Source organism: Anolis carolinensis, chromosome 1 (assembly GCF_035594765.1).
Source record: "Anolis carolinensis isolate JA03-04 chromosome 1, rAnoCar3.1.pri, whole genome shotgun sequence".
Classification (NCBI taxonomy): Eukaryota; Metazoa; Chordata; class Lepidosauria; order Squamata; family Dactyloidae; genus Anolis; species Anolis carolinensis.
Window position 1 is genome coordinate 56,335,700 of NC_085841.1, and position 14,771 is coordinate 56,350,470.

A 14,771-nucleotide genomic window follows, 5' to 3' on the forward strand; every position below is an offset into this window, starting at 1 on the left:
ATAGAAATGTGCCAAACAGCTAAGTGTTAAACAGTATTGAATTAAAAGAGTGCCATTTAAGAATATGTCTGCATTTAGGAGTGTTGTGTTGTTTAATCTAGGCTCAAGGAATTTTTCCAGGACACTTTTGAAGGCTAGCAGAATGCAATGTGCATCTTGGCTGTATACATTTAATCCAGGGCCTGAAGCTCCATAAATTAGAAACTGCCTCCTTAAATCAGTGGTTACCACATTGCACAGATCCAGCCAACCATAACAGAAGCTCAACTTAAAATTTAGCTTACTTGTCTCATCTATATAGGGCAACGTATGGTACCCTGGGCAAGGAATGTTTTTAAGTACCTCTCTCCCAACCAGCTTTGCAGCTTGTGCATCTGATGATAAGGGCAGATGTGACATTAGGAGTTCTGTTGCTCTCCCCATTTGAGTGAAAAGTCTGGTTTCACATGAGATGATTATTGCATTAATTAACATCATGTGAGAATTGTTGCCAGTAGTTCTTTCTTGTTCTTAGGATCTTGTAGGGTAGTTTGAAATTAAAAGGGAGTCATAGTGCTATAACTCTGTAGTGTAAAATGACCCATTATATCTTTGGCTAATATTGGTCATAGTTGGCGTGTCAATTAGTGTCCATCTTATGTTCTCAAGAAACAGACTTACAAGTCAGATTTAGATCACACATGAGCCTGTCAATGTAGCAGATGCCACATGGATCTCTCTCTGGATCTGGCTCCCTTTCTGCCATTGTTTAGTGGTAGTATTGTTATATACATATATGTTTGCGCCATCCTGCTCAGAGGTTTCTCTGAGATTATTTGATGTACAACTGCTGGCTGAAGTTTTGGTGTCCTCTTTTTGCACCACACTACCAATGAGATTATAGCATATTATGTCACAATATTATATCTAGAAAGCCTCTGAAAATGGTAGGCCAAAATTAACAAGGCAAAAAATGTTTAAAACCAATTGGAGTATTTAATGAAACACTGTGATTACATGAATATGAACAATTAAGGTTTTAGGCTTGTATTGCTGCAAAACGAAGGGGCTTTGACCTAAAAGTAATTCTCTCTTATGTGTGTGAGAGGTTTCAGGAGTGGAACCATGCTCATGGGATCTTTAGGCTGAGCCTGTTACATTTGCATCCACAAAAGATGACTGCCAATAAGACAGCTTTTATAGATTTACAGCATTCCTTTTAGGCCTTGGTATGAAACATTAGGACACCTTTATGAATGGGAAAGGGCTGCATCTTTATGAATAGGAAATTAGCCAGTAAACTCCTGAGAGGAACTTCAAGCCATAATACAGGGTCTCTAGGGGCCCTTCCAGACAGGCCCATATCCCAGGACCTGTCTCGGTTTTACCGGAGGCGTCCAAACAACGCCATTGGTAAAACCGAATTAATTCGGAACAAACCCTGATTTCCCTGGTTTGTTCCAAATTAATTTGATACCCTATTAGATCTGTGCCTTCCTGCAAGGCCCGGGTCTTATGGAGTATTGAGCCTTTGGGGACTCACTGCTGGATAGTCCTAAGATTACCTGGGAGTGAGTCCCAATTGCTATCTCACACCTTTTGGCCTACTGGAGCCCAAAGGTCCGGAATGACACCCAGTCTCTCCCCCCAGGCCCCAAAGTACCCCTGAAAATTGAATAAAATATACCTGGCCTCCATAACTTTCATCTTCACACTCTCCTGGCATGAGAAAATGATGTGCCAGGAGACCGGGGGAGGGGGGGGATTTTCCTTCTGGTCCCCTCATTTTCTGGTGAGTCATTTTCTCATGTCTTCCTGGCTCAAGGAGGAAAGTTATGGTGGCCAGGTACATTTTTCTTAATTTTTAGGGGTAAAATGGGGGGGGGGCTTTGGGGTGGCTGCATGCCATTCTGATTTTATGTAGCCAGCCCCCCCTGCAAAAGCCTGGGCTTTTTGGGAGGAGTGGGGATGGAAATCTGTGCTAAAGCAGATTTTTAAAACCCGCTTTGGCATGGCTTTTGGCATTGTCTGTAAGCGCTCTAAGTATTTTTGATTCCTTAGAAACCCTCTTTGAATTCTTCATAGAAAATTGAGAAAAAGCTATTTAAATGCTCACATAGCTGCAGTTCTTAAAATCCCAGCATAGCTGCTGCATTTCCTTTTCCCTGAATCTGAAAATCCAGTTGGGTAGAGCCAGCTCAACTGACCAGTCATGGAGCAGTCCTTCTGTAAAGATATTCATTACATATTCTAAGCAGACAAGCACTGGCTGGCATAATGTGGAGCAAGCTTTTATATTACCGACACATTTATCACTACCACAATTGCCACTTTATAAGCAAAATGTGAACAAAGAAGTATGATGAGATGAAAAGAGAGGAAGAAATCAATTAGAAGGAGAAATGTGATTTTCAGAATTATGTCATGGCCTTCCACACACACAAACACACCCTCCAACCCACCCAGAATAAAGCAACTGGCAGTGGCATTTGATATGGACTGTAGATGGATCATGTGTCACACATACAGCTGTACATATCTGGCACACAGGTGTTTGATTGTGTATCTGCCAGCTGCCCCGCAGCAGCCAGAAATTTTGTGGCCAAGAGTGGGGTTCAGAGCAAACTCTTCACACTTGTCCAGAAAAAAATGGAGAAAGAAAAAGAAGAGAGTGTGTATATGCAAACCCTTATGTGTGCATGTAAATGTATTATTGGATGGGGGAACAGCAAGTGACTGAGAAGACAACAGCTGCTCTCTGTATTCACAGTCACAGTATTTCTTGAATATCACACTTGTGAGGAATGTCCACATTCCTATGTTCCCCTTGAAAGTACAGTATTACCATAGCCTTCTCTCCCCTTCAAACCCACGCAGAATAAAGAAAATAACAAACAGGATTTTTCAATGTGTTTAACTGGACTGGGTTAAATTGTAATGTAAGAACCCAATGTCTAGTTGTTAACAGTGTGAATCTCATTCTGAATGAGGAAAACGTCTTTATGTGTATGTTGACACGGGACAACTCAGACTCAGATACATACCTTCTGTGTAAGTTTAGCTTGGTGAAGAGAAGGTTAAGGGGGGCATGATAGGCATGTTTAAATATCAAAAAGGATGCCTTACTGAGGATGGAGCAAACTTGCTTTCTACTGTGCCAGAGACCTAGGGCACATCTACACTGGTAGAAATGTCCTAGATCTCTGGAGCAGCAGAAAACAAGTTTGATCAATTTAATTTATATGATGTGTGCCACAAATGTGGACTGCAGTGCACATTAACACCTTTACATTGAAGTTGGGGGAAACTCCAAAATTGAATCTGTAATGTGCATCAGCATGCTTCAGTGTAAACACATTGCATGGTGAAAGTGACTAAGGGATGGATGCTCCAACAATTCACTTATGGTAATTGTAGCTGGGGATGGGGACGGGGGAACGGACATGACTGTTTGCTCTATGGCTGTGAATTTGTGGATACTGCAGGTCCTAGAACTGAGTCAAAGCTGACCTCTGTAATGCACATAAGCAGGTCTCTAACTAGTTACAGGGCTTCCCATGTAATCCATTTTTGCCTGCCAGTGAAAGGACTAAAAAGAGTAGGCCACTCTAATGTCCCTTGAGTTCCAATGGCTTACTCTAGTCTGCAATCCTTCCATTGTCAGGCAAAAATTAATTTTTCACATTTCAATAGTCATTGAGAATTTTTGAGGTTGCTAAAAAAATGATTTTTTTGGAGGATGGTCTACTATGTTAATTGTTTTAATTGATGTTTCCACTAGATGTGTCCATGAAGATGATGGGACTCAGACATACAACACTGTTGTAGATTGGGCAGAAACAATACAGAACCTACAGTCAAACAGGCGTTTTAATCTGTTATAATAAAGTATATATTCCCAAACCACAAAGTAAAATTTTAGCAGTAGTCTTTCTGCATCAGTTTACACAAAAGATTAGAAAGCCAATTTGACCGCAAATGTAATCTTGTCTCAGACTAGTCTAGAGTAATGCTATATAGTATGGCCCCCATATTCATAGTGGATACATTCCTGAACTTACTGTGAAAACAGGAAACTATTGATAATAGTGAACTTATTGAAATGAATGACTTCTGTTGGAAGTTACCATGGAGTTGTGCTGGCAGAGTTTAAAAATTCCTAGAGATTCTCTCTCTCTATAATTTTGCTCCATCCTCCAGCATGATTCTATTGTAACTTCTTGTGGAAGAATACCAAAGTGTTACCTGGAATACCTGGATATTTCTAAAGACATGTTTGCACCAGCCTGCCCCTCCCATGCAACCTAAACAGCCCCACTCTTATGTTTTAATTGTTATGTTGTGCATCTATTTTAGAGGTTCAAATAATTGTTTTGTTATGTATTTTAATCTTGTAATTTGTATTGTGTTTTCATGTGTATATCAACTGTTGTTTGTAGGGCTTTGTCCCCATGTAAACCACCCTGAGTTATAAGAAATAAATTATTATTATTATTATTATTATTATTATTATTATTATTATTATTATTATAACGTATTTTATCAGATGCAGGTAGGTGAAACAATTCATATTGGTCCCATGGTGATGGGGGTTCGTATTATATGTCTCAGTCACACATACCTTCATTTGAGTTGGCAACTAAGTTGTAGGAATATCTAGCAATAACCACCTCATTCAATGCATTTGAAGTAGGGCCATACATTAAAAGTGCCACTGCAGTATAATACATAACATTAACAAAAGTTTACACATAAAAACGATTGCATGTGAAACTTCATAAAATATTCCAAAAACTGAATAGCATGACAGAATATTATATGTTGCATTTGCAGTGAGATTAAGAATTCAATGTTTTATTATCTCAATGCCTTTCCACGAATACTGTGATTATTAGATGAAAATGTCCATCCTGTATTTTAATAATGAGATTAGTTCCATAGCATAGTATATCAAATCCTATCCTGTTCTGCTCTGATTCCTTCAGCAAGGAACACATGACAACAAAATCGAACTTTAAATATTTTTGCTGTTCCTCTATTTCTTCCAACTTGATGGGGCCATTTGTCTATATAGACAAATTTCATTTCAATAGATCTTTCCTGGGAGGCTGCTTTAAGGCCCCAAGAGAATGAGAAGAGCCAGAGACAAGGCCTTTTGAGTACAGATTTGTGGACTGCAGTTTGATTCTTGGCATCCGTGTTTGGATAGCAATTTACAACAATGGAAATCAGATGACTGCCAAATATCCACACAGCAGTCAAGACTAGATCCAACTCTAAGTAAATGGGAATGAGGCGGAGTTTCCATTTTGGAAAGATTCGCAGGAGGGAGTTAGTGGAACTTGGCAAGGTGGAGCCCACATTTACGGCATCCACCCTATGGCACTCCATTCATTCTTGTCCCCACCATTTCAGCTATACCTCTCGAACTCCAGGATCTAAAATGCAGATGAATGGCTATCAGAAGGAGTAACAGGCCAACGACAGCAGGAAAGCTCCCAAGAAAGATCAGCATCCTAGAATTTCTTTAGGCAGGTGAAACATTACAAATATAAAAAGAGAGCAGCTTTAAAAAAAACAGCACTTGAACAATGCCCTTCACAATGAGGGACACTTAGACTGCCTTTTCAATAGAACTGGCACTCTTTATAGCGCATAAATTACATATATACAATTTATTGTTCAGTCCTAAGCATTTGGAATAGCTTGACGTCAAACTAGACAAGTTAAGCATACACAGAAAGTGAGAGAGGCAGAAAGAGAGATGCCTATTTTGTTTTTATCCCACTGTTTTAATAATATGGGTTTTAAAATTCAAATTATGATAATGTGTTTTCTTGTTGTTGTTGGTGGAGTATATTTGTACAAGTTGGCCTGGAATCATATATGAAGGATGGTGTAGAAATGCCTTAAGTATGGCCAATGCAAATTATGGGGGCATTTCCATGACTTGTGCTATATATGCACAGACCAAGATTTTTGTGCCTCTCAGTTGGAACAGGTGCCCATCTCACAGGAATGAATTTGCAATGAAAGACTTATAACCTATAAAATATTCTGTTAAATGTATGTTGGATTGGCAGAGATCCCCCTGCTTGGATGTCTTACTAAAATAGAGTCCTGTCATGATTAAATATGGGCATCCACTCTGTTAAGATTGCTATTAATCCAAATTGTTGACCCTTTTGTTTATTTTGTTTGGAAATGTCATATAGGTTTGGCCCACCAGCACACAGTTCCTGACATTCCATTTTTGGCCACTGTTGCTTGATACAGTATGTTAGGGACAAGGCACTGACATCTTTTTGAGCCCCAGACATTATTAACTCTCTTTCAAATACAGGCAGTCCCCAAGTTACAGATAAAATAGGTTCTGTAGGTTTGTTCTTAAGCTGAATTTGAATGTAAGTCAGAATTTTTGTAAGTGTAACTGCAGATATGTAACTGCAGATAAATCTATCTATCTATCTATCTATCTATCTATCTATCTATCTATCTATCTATCTATCTATCTATCTATCGGTAGCATAGGGAAAGGTTTGTTTTTCTGTCTGTGCCCCTGTTCAGAAGATTTTACCTCACTTTCTATCCCTGTGCTAACTGGACTTTGAAAAAATTGACTTGTTGTGGAAACAAGGATTGGTGATAAAGCTTTAGTGGAGACACTTTTTCCCATGATAACTCTCCAGGAGTGAATTTTCTGTGCTAGAGGTAGATTATTTTTACTTCCTGTTGTCTCAGCCGGTTCTTAATTATAAGGTCATATGTAAGTCCGATGTTTGTAACTAGGGGATTCCCTAGATATAATTTTGGATAGCCCAAGTTTCAGTTCTGTTGATATGAAATGCAGGATGACTAAGGAGGCTCTCTTTACAGTTTTTGTTATCATTTCCGTTTCATCCTTATTCTTGGAAAGATAGTCTATAATCTAAGCTTTCGAAACTGTAGGTGCCTATTTTTACTTGCTTCCAAATTTTTGGGTATGACTCTGGGGGTTGGTGCTCATCTCCATTTCTAAGCCAAAGAGCCGGCGTTGTCCGTAGACGCCTCCAAGGTCATGTGGCTGGCATGGGGCTCACCCTGCTTCCCAGATTCGAACTGTCAACCTTTGGAGAAGGTGGGGCTAACAGCAGGGGCTCACCCTGCTCCCCAGATTCGAACTGTCAACCTTTCAATCAGCAAGTTCAGCAACTCAGTGGTTTAACCCGCTGCACCACCGGGTGCTCTTTGGTATGTAGGCATGTAGAAAAATCTAATCTGATCTTAAACCCAGATGTTGGTGAGAAGCCAAGCTGCAAAACAGAGGTACTTCCTTGATGTGTGAGTAGAAAAGGATTGGGACCAGGCTTCCTTTGGATTGCTCCCAGCATCTCTCTCAAAAGAGTGGGAACTCTTTCCTAAAAATCTCCAAAACAATGCTGGACATAGGATGATCCATGGGCCTCAGCACTTGCCTCCTGAGTTAAAAATATAGTGTAATAAAACCCTTGCATTCTCCAGGGGCTGTTCTCCCCAATCTATTTTAGCAACATGTCCCACTGAAACCTCGGACTTCATCCCATGGAATAAGTAAAATGAAGTAAATAATTGGTTTTCCTTTAAGCCTTGCCATGCCCCATTGTCATGACACACCATCTCATGCCATCTCCGAACACAGAGCGCGGACAAAGAACAGATGGCCAGCCATAAAACCGGCCAGCCATAAAACCTCAATTACCCTCAGGTATGTGCGAGCCCCTATATAATGGGCTACAGGGAAGATTCTGGTATTCCGTACAATAAAGCTGTTTGGATCTGCCTCAACTGTGTCTTGGTGTTTTATTCCGGAGAAGAGTTAACCCACAGCACAACTGGAGAAGAGAACCTCACACCCATTTGAAATTAAATGGAAGATTTTCCTGACCCCACCACACCTAATCCTTTTCTCCACTGTCTTTAAGATTTATCCATTTGATTTGCCATCACACAGGAGACACATTATTATTATTATTATTATTATTATTATTATTATTATTATTATTATTATATTATTATTATTATTATTATTATTATTAAACTTTATTTGTACCCCGTTAGCATTTCCCGAAGGACTCGATGCGGCTTACAAAGGCCAAGGCCTCAACACACAATATAACAATACAAAACAAAAGGCAAATTAAAACAATTAAAACAGTATAAACAACAAGCAGTAAACAATACGCTAAAACACAATAAAACTGGGCCGGGCCAGAGTAATGGGTACAAGATTAAAAGTGCTGATGTGACAGGTGAAATATAAGGCTTATAGGGCAAGTGCAGGGTGCGATATGCAATCTTAAGTTCTAATAAAGTGCTTATAGGACTTGGTATTGGAGATTTCCTATTAATCTGGGAAGGCACATTGGAACAGCCAGGTCTTCAAGTTCTTTCTGAAGACTGCCAATGTAGGGGCCTGTCTGAGATCCTTGGGGAGGGTGTTCCAGAGTCGGGGGGCCACCACAGAGAAGGCCCTGTCTCGTGTCCCCACCAACCGCGCTTGCAACGCAGGCGGGATCATGAGCAGGGCCTCTCCAGATGACCGAAGTGAACGCGTGGGTTCGTAGATGGAGATGCGGTCACGGAGGTAGGATGGTCCCAAACCGTTCAGGGCTTTGTAGGTAAGCACCTGCACCTTAAATTGGGCTCGGAAAGTAAATGGCAGCCAGTGGAGCTCCTTGAACAGGAGGGTTGACCTCTCTCTGTAAGGGGCCCCAGTTAACATCCTGGCTGCCGCTCGTTGGACTAGTTGGAACTTCCGAGCCGTTTTCAAGGGCAGCCCCACGTAGAGCGCATTACAGTAGTCCAGTCTGGAGGTGACCAAGGCATGGACCACCCCGGCCAGATCAGCCTTTGCGAGGTATGGTCGCAGTTGGCGCACGAGTCTCAATTGTGCAAAGGCCCTCCCAGACACCGCCGACGCCTGAGCCTCAAGCGTAAGCGATGAATCCAAGAGGACTCCCAGACTGCGGACCTGTGACTTCAGGGGGATTGTAACCCCGTCCAGCACAGGTTGCCACCCTATACCCTGGTCAGGATTACGATCGACCAGGAGGACCTCTGTCTTGTCGGGATTGATCTTCAGCTTGTTCCTCCTCATCCAGATAGACACAGCGGCCAGGCACTCGTCCAGCACCCGAGAGGCCTCCTTGGAATTAGGTGGAAAGGAGTAGTAGAGTTGTGCGTCATCTGCATAGAGGTGACATCCAACTCCAAAACTCCGGATGACCTCTCCCAGCGGTTTCATGTAGATGTTAAAGAGCATGGGAGACAGAATAGAGCCTTGCGGGACCCCACAGCTCAAAGGCCAGGGGTCCGAGCAGGCATCTCCCAGCTTCACCATCTGGGATCGACCTTCCAGGAAGGATCGGAGCCACGACAAAAACGTGCCCCCGAGACCCATCCCAGAGAGTCGTCCCAGGAGGATACCATGATCGATGGTATCGAAAGCCGCTGAGATGTCCAAGAGAACCAACAGGGTCACACTCCCCCTGTCTAGCTCTCTACGGAGGTCATCCACCAAGGCGACCAAGGCTGTCTCGGTGCCGTGACCAGGCCTGAAACCAGACTGTGACTGATCTAGGTAGTTGATGTCATCTAGAAAGCCCTGGAGCTGGGAGGCAACCACCCGCTCCAGCACCTTACCCAAGAAAGGGAGGTTGGAGATTGGTCTGAAATTGTTCAGCACCGTGGAGTCAAGGGAAACCTTTTTAAGGAGTGGATGAACCACAGCTTGTTTCAGGTAAGATGGAAAAACCCCCTGCTCCAATGATGCATTAATGATCAACACAAACCAATCAACCAGCCCCTCCCTGGCCGATTTAATTAGCCAAGACGGGCAAGGGTCCAGAGCCGACGTGGTTGCCCTTACCGCCCCAAGGACCTCCACCACGGTCTCAGGAAGAACAAGCCTAAAAGAATCCCACAAAATTGGACAAGCAGACACCTCAATCACCTCCCCTGGCACTGTGGTGAAATTGGAGTCGAGCTCAAGGCGTATCTGAGCGACTTTGTCCGCAAAATGGTGTGCGAAATCGCGACACTGAGTTGCTGGGTCGTCAAAAGTCTCCTCCACCACAGGTGGCTGAAGGAGTTCCCCAACGACCCGAAACAACTCCGATGATCTATTTGCTGCAGACGCTATACGGGTAGTCATATAGGACTCCTTGGCTGCCCGTATAGCCACGGTATACGCCCTAAGAGAGGCTGTAGCCCGTGCTCGGTTGGACACGTCCCGAGAACTCCTCCAAGTGCGCTCTAGCCCCCTCCTCGTATGCTTCATCACAGCCAGCTCCCCGGTGAACCAGGGAGACGGCTTGTCATGACGCAACGTGATGGGGCGTTTGGGAGCGATTCTATCTATCGCCCTGGTCACTTCCCTGTTATAGAGATCGACCAAGACGTCGACAGGATCGCCAGGCTCCATGTCTCCTCCCACTGTCTCCTCCCCTGTCATTTGCTCTCAAAATCCTTCAACTATAGCAGAGTAAAGGCATCAGTCTTAAGGAACTATTTTTTTCTGGGGTGGTTATCCCTCATACCCTTCAACTAGAGCAGAGTTAAGGCATCAGTCTTAAGATACCACTTTTTCTAGGGTCGTTTGCCCTCAACACCCTTCCAATGAAGCTGAGTTAAGGCACCCTTTTAAAACACTTATTTCAGTGTCCCTACCACCTGAAGGAGCATTAGCCATGGTTGAAAAAAGATATAAATTACCTTCTCTGTTTTAAAGATTATGGTGCAAGAAAGGATTCTATCCTGCCCATCTCGGTTCCTCCCCCCATGATGACGTCATTGTTTTATGTTCAAATGAGCAAGAGGGGATTCCTATCACATGTTAAATTGGGCGTTTTTACACATCTGTATGCAGAGAATTGAAAAATAAGTCAAGTTGCCAATCAACTTTGGAGTCACGGAAAAAACCCACACTTTAGAAATGGTGAAAAACCTGGAAGCCACAGTTGAGGGTTGCATCATGTGATGAGCTCAGTGGTTTGCAGATTCTTAAATGTGTAGAAACGCTGGTTTTATTACATGTGATGAAGTCACTGGAAAGTGACTGTTGGTCATTTCTAATTATAAGGAAAGGGGCTCTTTGAGGAGCAGAAGAATGGGAGAGAACTTTTAAAGCCCTGTTTTTTACACAAAGGATGCATGTGTAAGGTACGGGAGCATTGTGGCCTTCTAGCAATTTCAAAGAGGCCAATATAGCATGGTTTTTAAGGGGACATCATCTGAAAATTGTGCCCCAAGCTCCTCATGTGTGAAAAAATGCAACCTCCTGCTCAGAATCATCACTTCTTTAGAAGTACCTTATTTTCTTTCTTCTTCTTCTTCAAAATAACAGGGAAAGTGGAATGGTCACCATTCCTGGTCACCCTTTTGAAACTGAAATGGAATGGAAAGGGAAATGGAAGGTGTCAGGTGCTGGAGGCCGGAGGATTGTCTCTGGACAGTTGTGCACCTGCTGTTGATGTGAAATAAGAATTAAAGAGCCAGTTGATTTGTTGTAGTGAGCCTGGCCAACTGTATTTTGACAACAGTTAGCATCTTCCCATGGTCTGTATTGTTTTTGCTGTAACTGCAATATTATGTGCCAAGGGCCAACAACCAGATGTTATGGCTACATACAATGCCAGATTCTGAGAAACATCCTCATAATCAAGTAGTCCTGTACTGATAAGGATTACCACATATGTATTCGATATTGCTCTTGTGAACTTTATCTTTGTCTACATAACTCTCAAGTTCTATAAAATACTGATGCTTGAAATAATCTCTCCAAATTAGTGTTGTAAGTAGGCTAGACTTGGCTTGGTGAATCCTTTGGCCAAAGTTATTGCTTATTGTCTGTTTCAGGGTTCACCCTAGCTATGTGTCTCATCTGGGAAAGATCATAGGGCAGATATTTTAGATCCTATGCAACACGACAATATAGTATTTACTGTACCACAAGCAAAGAACAGTACACCATAGCAAATAAAATTAGTTATAATCTTTGATAGCTCCAAACCCCGGCTGAGTTTAAATATGGCAATCACTTGGACCCTTTATCTTGTGCTTTCATATGCACTCTGCCTAACATGCTGTTTTTAAAAGTGCTTTAATTTAAAACCTTATTGAAAGTCACTGTAGACTTGTATCCCTCTGCTATTAGACCCTGTGTGTCATAACTGACCTGCACCACTTGACACACATCACAAGACCCAAATATAGCAAGACTCATGAACACTCTTTGCATAATGTACATATGTATTTAATTTATTTTTATCCCAATTCTGCTTAAACATATGGGAAAGAATGAGACATAAAACACTGCTTGGTGCTGAAATAATGTGGTCAGGCATTTTGAGCTTCACACACAGGTCCAATATAGTGAATCTCTATTTTGAAGTTTGCATATGAGTCAGTGACTATTCTTCATTTCCAAGCTCGTTACTTTAATGAAGCTTGATTTTGTTTCCCAGTTCTCAGACGTAGGGTGAGTCACAGAGATGAGTTCAGACATTTCCTGGGCTGGGGCCGTAACTCATATGCTGGAAGTGTCCACCCTGTCATCCCACACATTCCAAAATGGAAAATGTAGGTGCTCCATACAACCATCTGATAAGAGTTAATCAATCTGATTAATTTCTCTGTGCTTTTTGAGATGGAAGAATTCCACAATCCAGGCCTTTTCACATATACCGTATATACTCGAGTATAAGCCGACCCGAATATAAGCCGAGGCACCTAATTTTACCACAAAAAACTGGGAAAACTTATTGACTTGAGTATAAGCCAAGGGTGGGAAATGCAGCAGCTACTGGTAAATTTCAAAAATAAAATTAGATACCAATAAAATTACATTAATTGAGGCATCAGTGAGTTTAATGTTTTGAATATTTACTGTATTTCAAAGAAAAACAGTAAACCAACTCTATAAGTGGAAAAGCAACAATAACTTTATAATCATCATCATCATCATCATCATCAACAGCTTCATTTGTACCCTGCCCTATCTATCTCCCCCTGGGGACTCAGGCCAGCTTCCAACATAGCAACAGGCAAACATATAATGCCTACATAAACAATGCAGGGCTAGGTATAGATCTATCATTATATATACTAATTTCACATGTGTATTTCCCACTGAAACCTTTGCAAATCCTCTCTCTATGTGTATTTTCCTCCTGCAATATTTGTAAGCCCTATTTATCAATGTTTATATCTATCTAGACATCTGTGTGTGTGCGTGCGCGCGCGCGCACGCACATTTTCCCTCTGCACTTGCAAACATATGAGGGTAGAATTCATATAAAATTCATATATAAAATTAATGTATACATATAGGAACAGATATACAGGTACATGGAAATCTCTATATATATTTACATAGGATTTGCAAAGACCTGTAAACATATGAGGGGAAAATTCATCTATTAATGTATTTGTAGGGGGAACATCTATATAAATATTTAGAAGCTTTGGGGCATGCATTTACCCAAGGAAGAAATGCAAGCAAAGCCCCCCTAAAAACAACTTTGTCCTCTTTTCTCCTGCCCTTTCCCACCTCTTTTCTTTCTCCCTTTTTCAAACTCTAAAAGTAGCCAGAAAAGGCTTTTAAAAACTTCTCTCCCCCTCCCAAAAAAGCCCACCTCATATTTGTTTCCTTCTGTTGCTCTCTTTTCCTCCTTCCCTCCCTTTGGACTCAAATGTTCTTGCAATAGTAGTAGTAGTAGTAGTAGTAGTAATAATAGTAATAGTAATAGTAATGAATCATGCAAATTTGCAAGAATATCTTTTTTCCTTCCCCTTCTGGGATCGAGAGGAGCACCTCCCCGGATGATCTTAGGGCTCACGTCGGTTCGTAGGAGAGGAAGCAATCACGGAGATAGGCATGTCCTGAACCATTTAAGGCTTTATAGGTAATAAACTGCACCTTGAATTGGGCCCAAAAATTTATTGGTAGCCAGTGAAGCTGTTTAAACAGAGGAGTTGACCATTCTCTGTAACTAGCTCCTGTTATTAATCTGGCCGCTGATCTCTGAACCAACTGAAGTTTCCGAACCGTCTTCAAAGGCAGCCCGACGTAGAGTGCATTGTAGTAATCCAACCTGGAGGTGACCAAGGCATGGACCACCATGGCCAAGTCAGACGTCACAAGGTATGGGTGCAGCTGCCCCACAAGCTTTAACTGTGCAAAAACCCTCCCGGCCACCACCGACACCTGAGCATCAAGCATCAGCGCTGAGTCCAGGAGGACCCCCAAGCTGCGGAACTGCGTCTTAAAGGAGAGTGCGATCCCATCGAGCACAGGTTGCCACCCTATGCCCCAATCAGCCGCACAACTGACCTGGAGGATCTCTGTCTTGTCAGGATTAAGTTTCAGCTTGTTCAACCTCATCCAGTCCATCACAGCGGCCAGGCATCGGTCAAGGATCTGAGGGGCTTCCTTGGAATTTGGTGGAAAGGAGTAGCAGAGTTGAGTGTCATCTGCATAGAGATGGCACCCAACTCCAAAACTCCGGATGACTCCGGTTTCATGTAGATGTTAAAAAGCATGGGAGACAAAATAGAACCCTGCGGGACCCCACAGGACAATGGCCAGGGGTCTGAGCAGGATTCTCCCAGCTTCACCAACTGGGAACGGCCCTCCAGGAAGGAGCGGAGCCATTGCAGAGCAACGCCCCTAATACCCATTCCGGAGAGCCATCCCAGAAGGATACCATGGTCGATGATATAGAAAGCCGCTGAGATGTCCAAGAGAATCAACAGAGTCACACACCCCTTGTCAA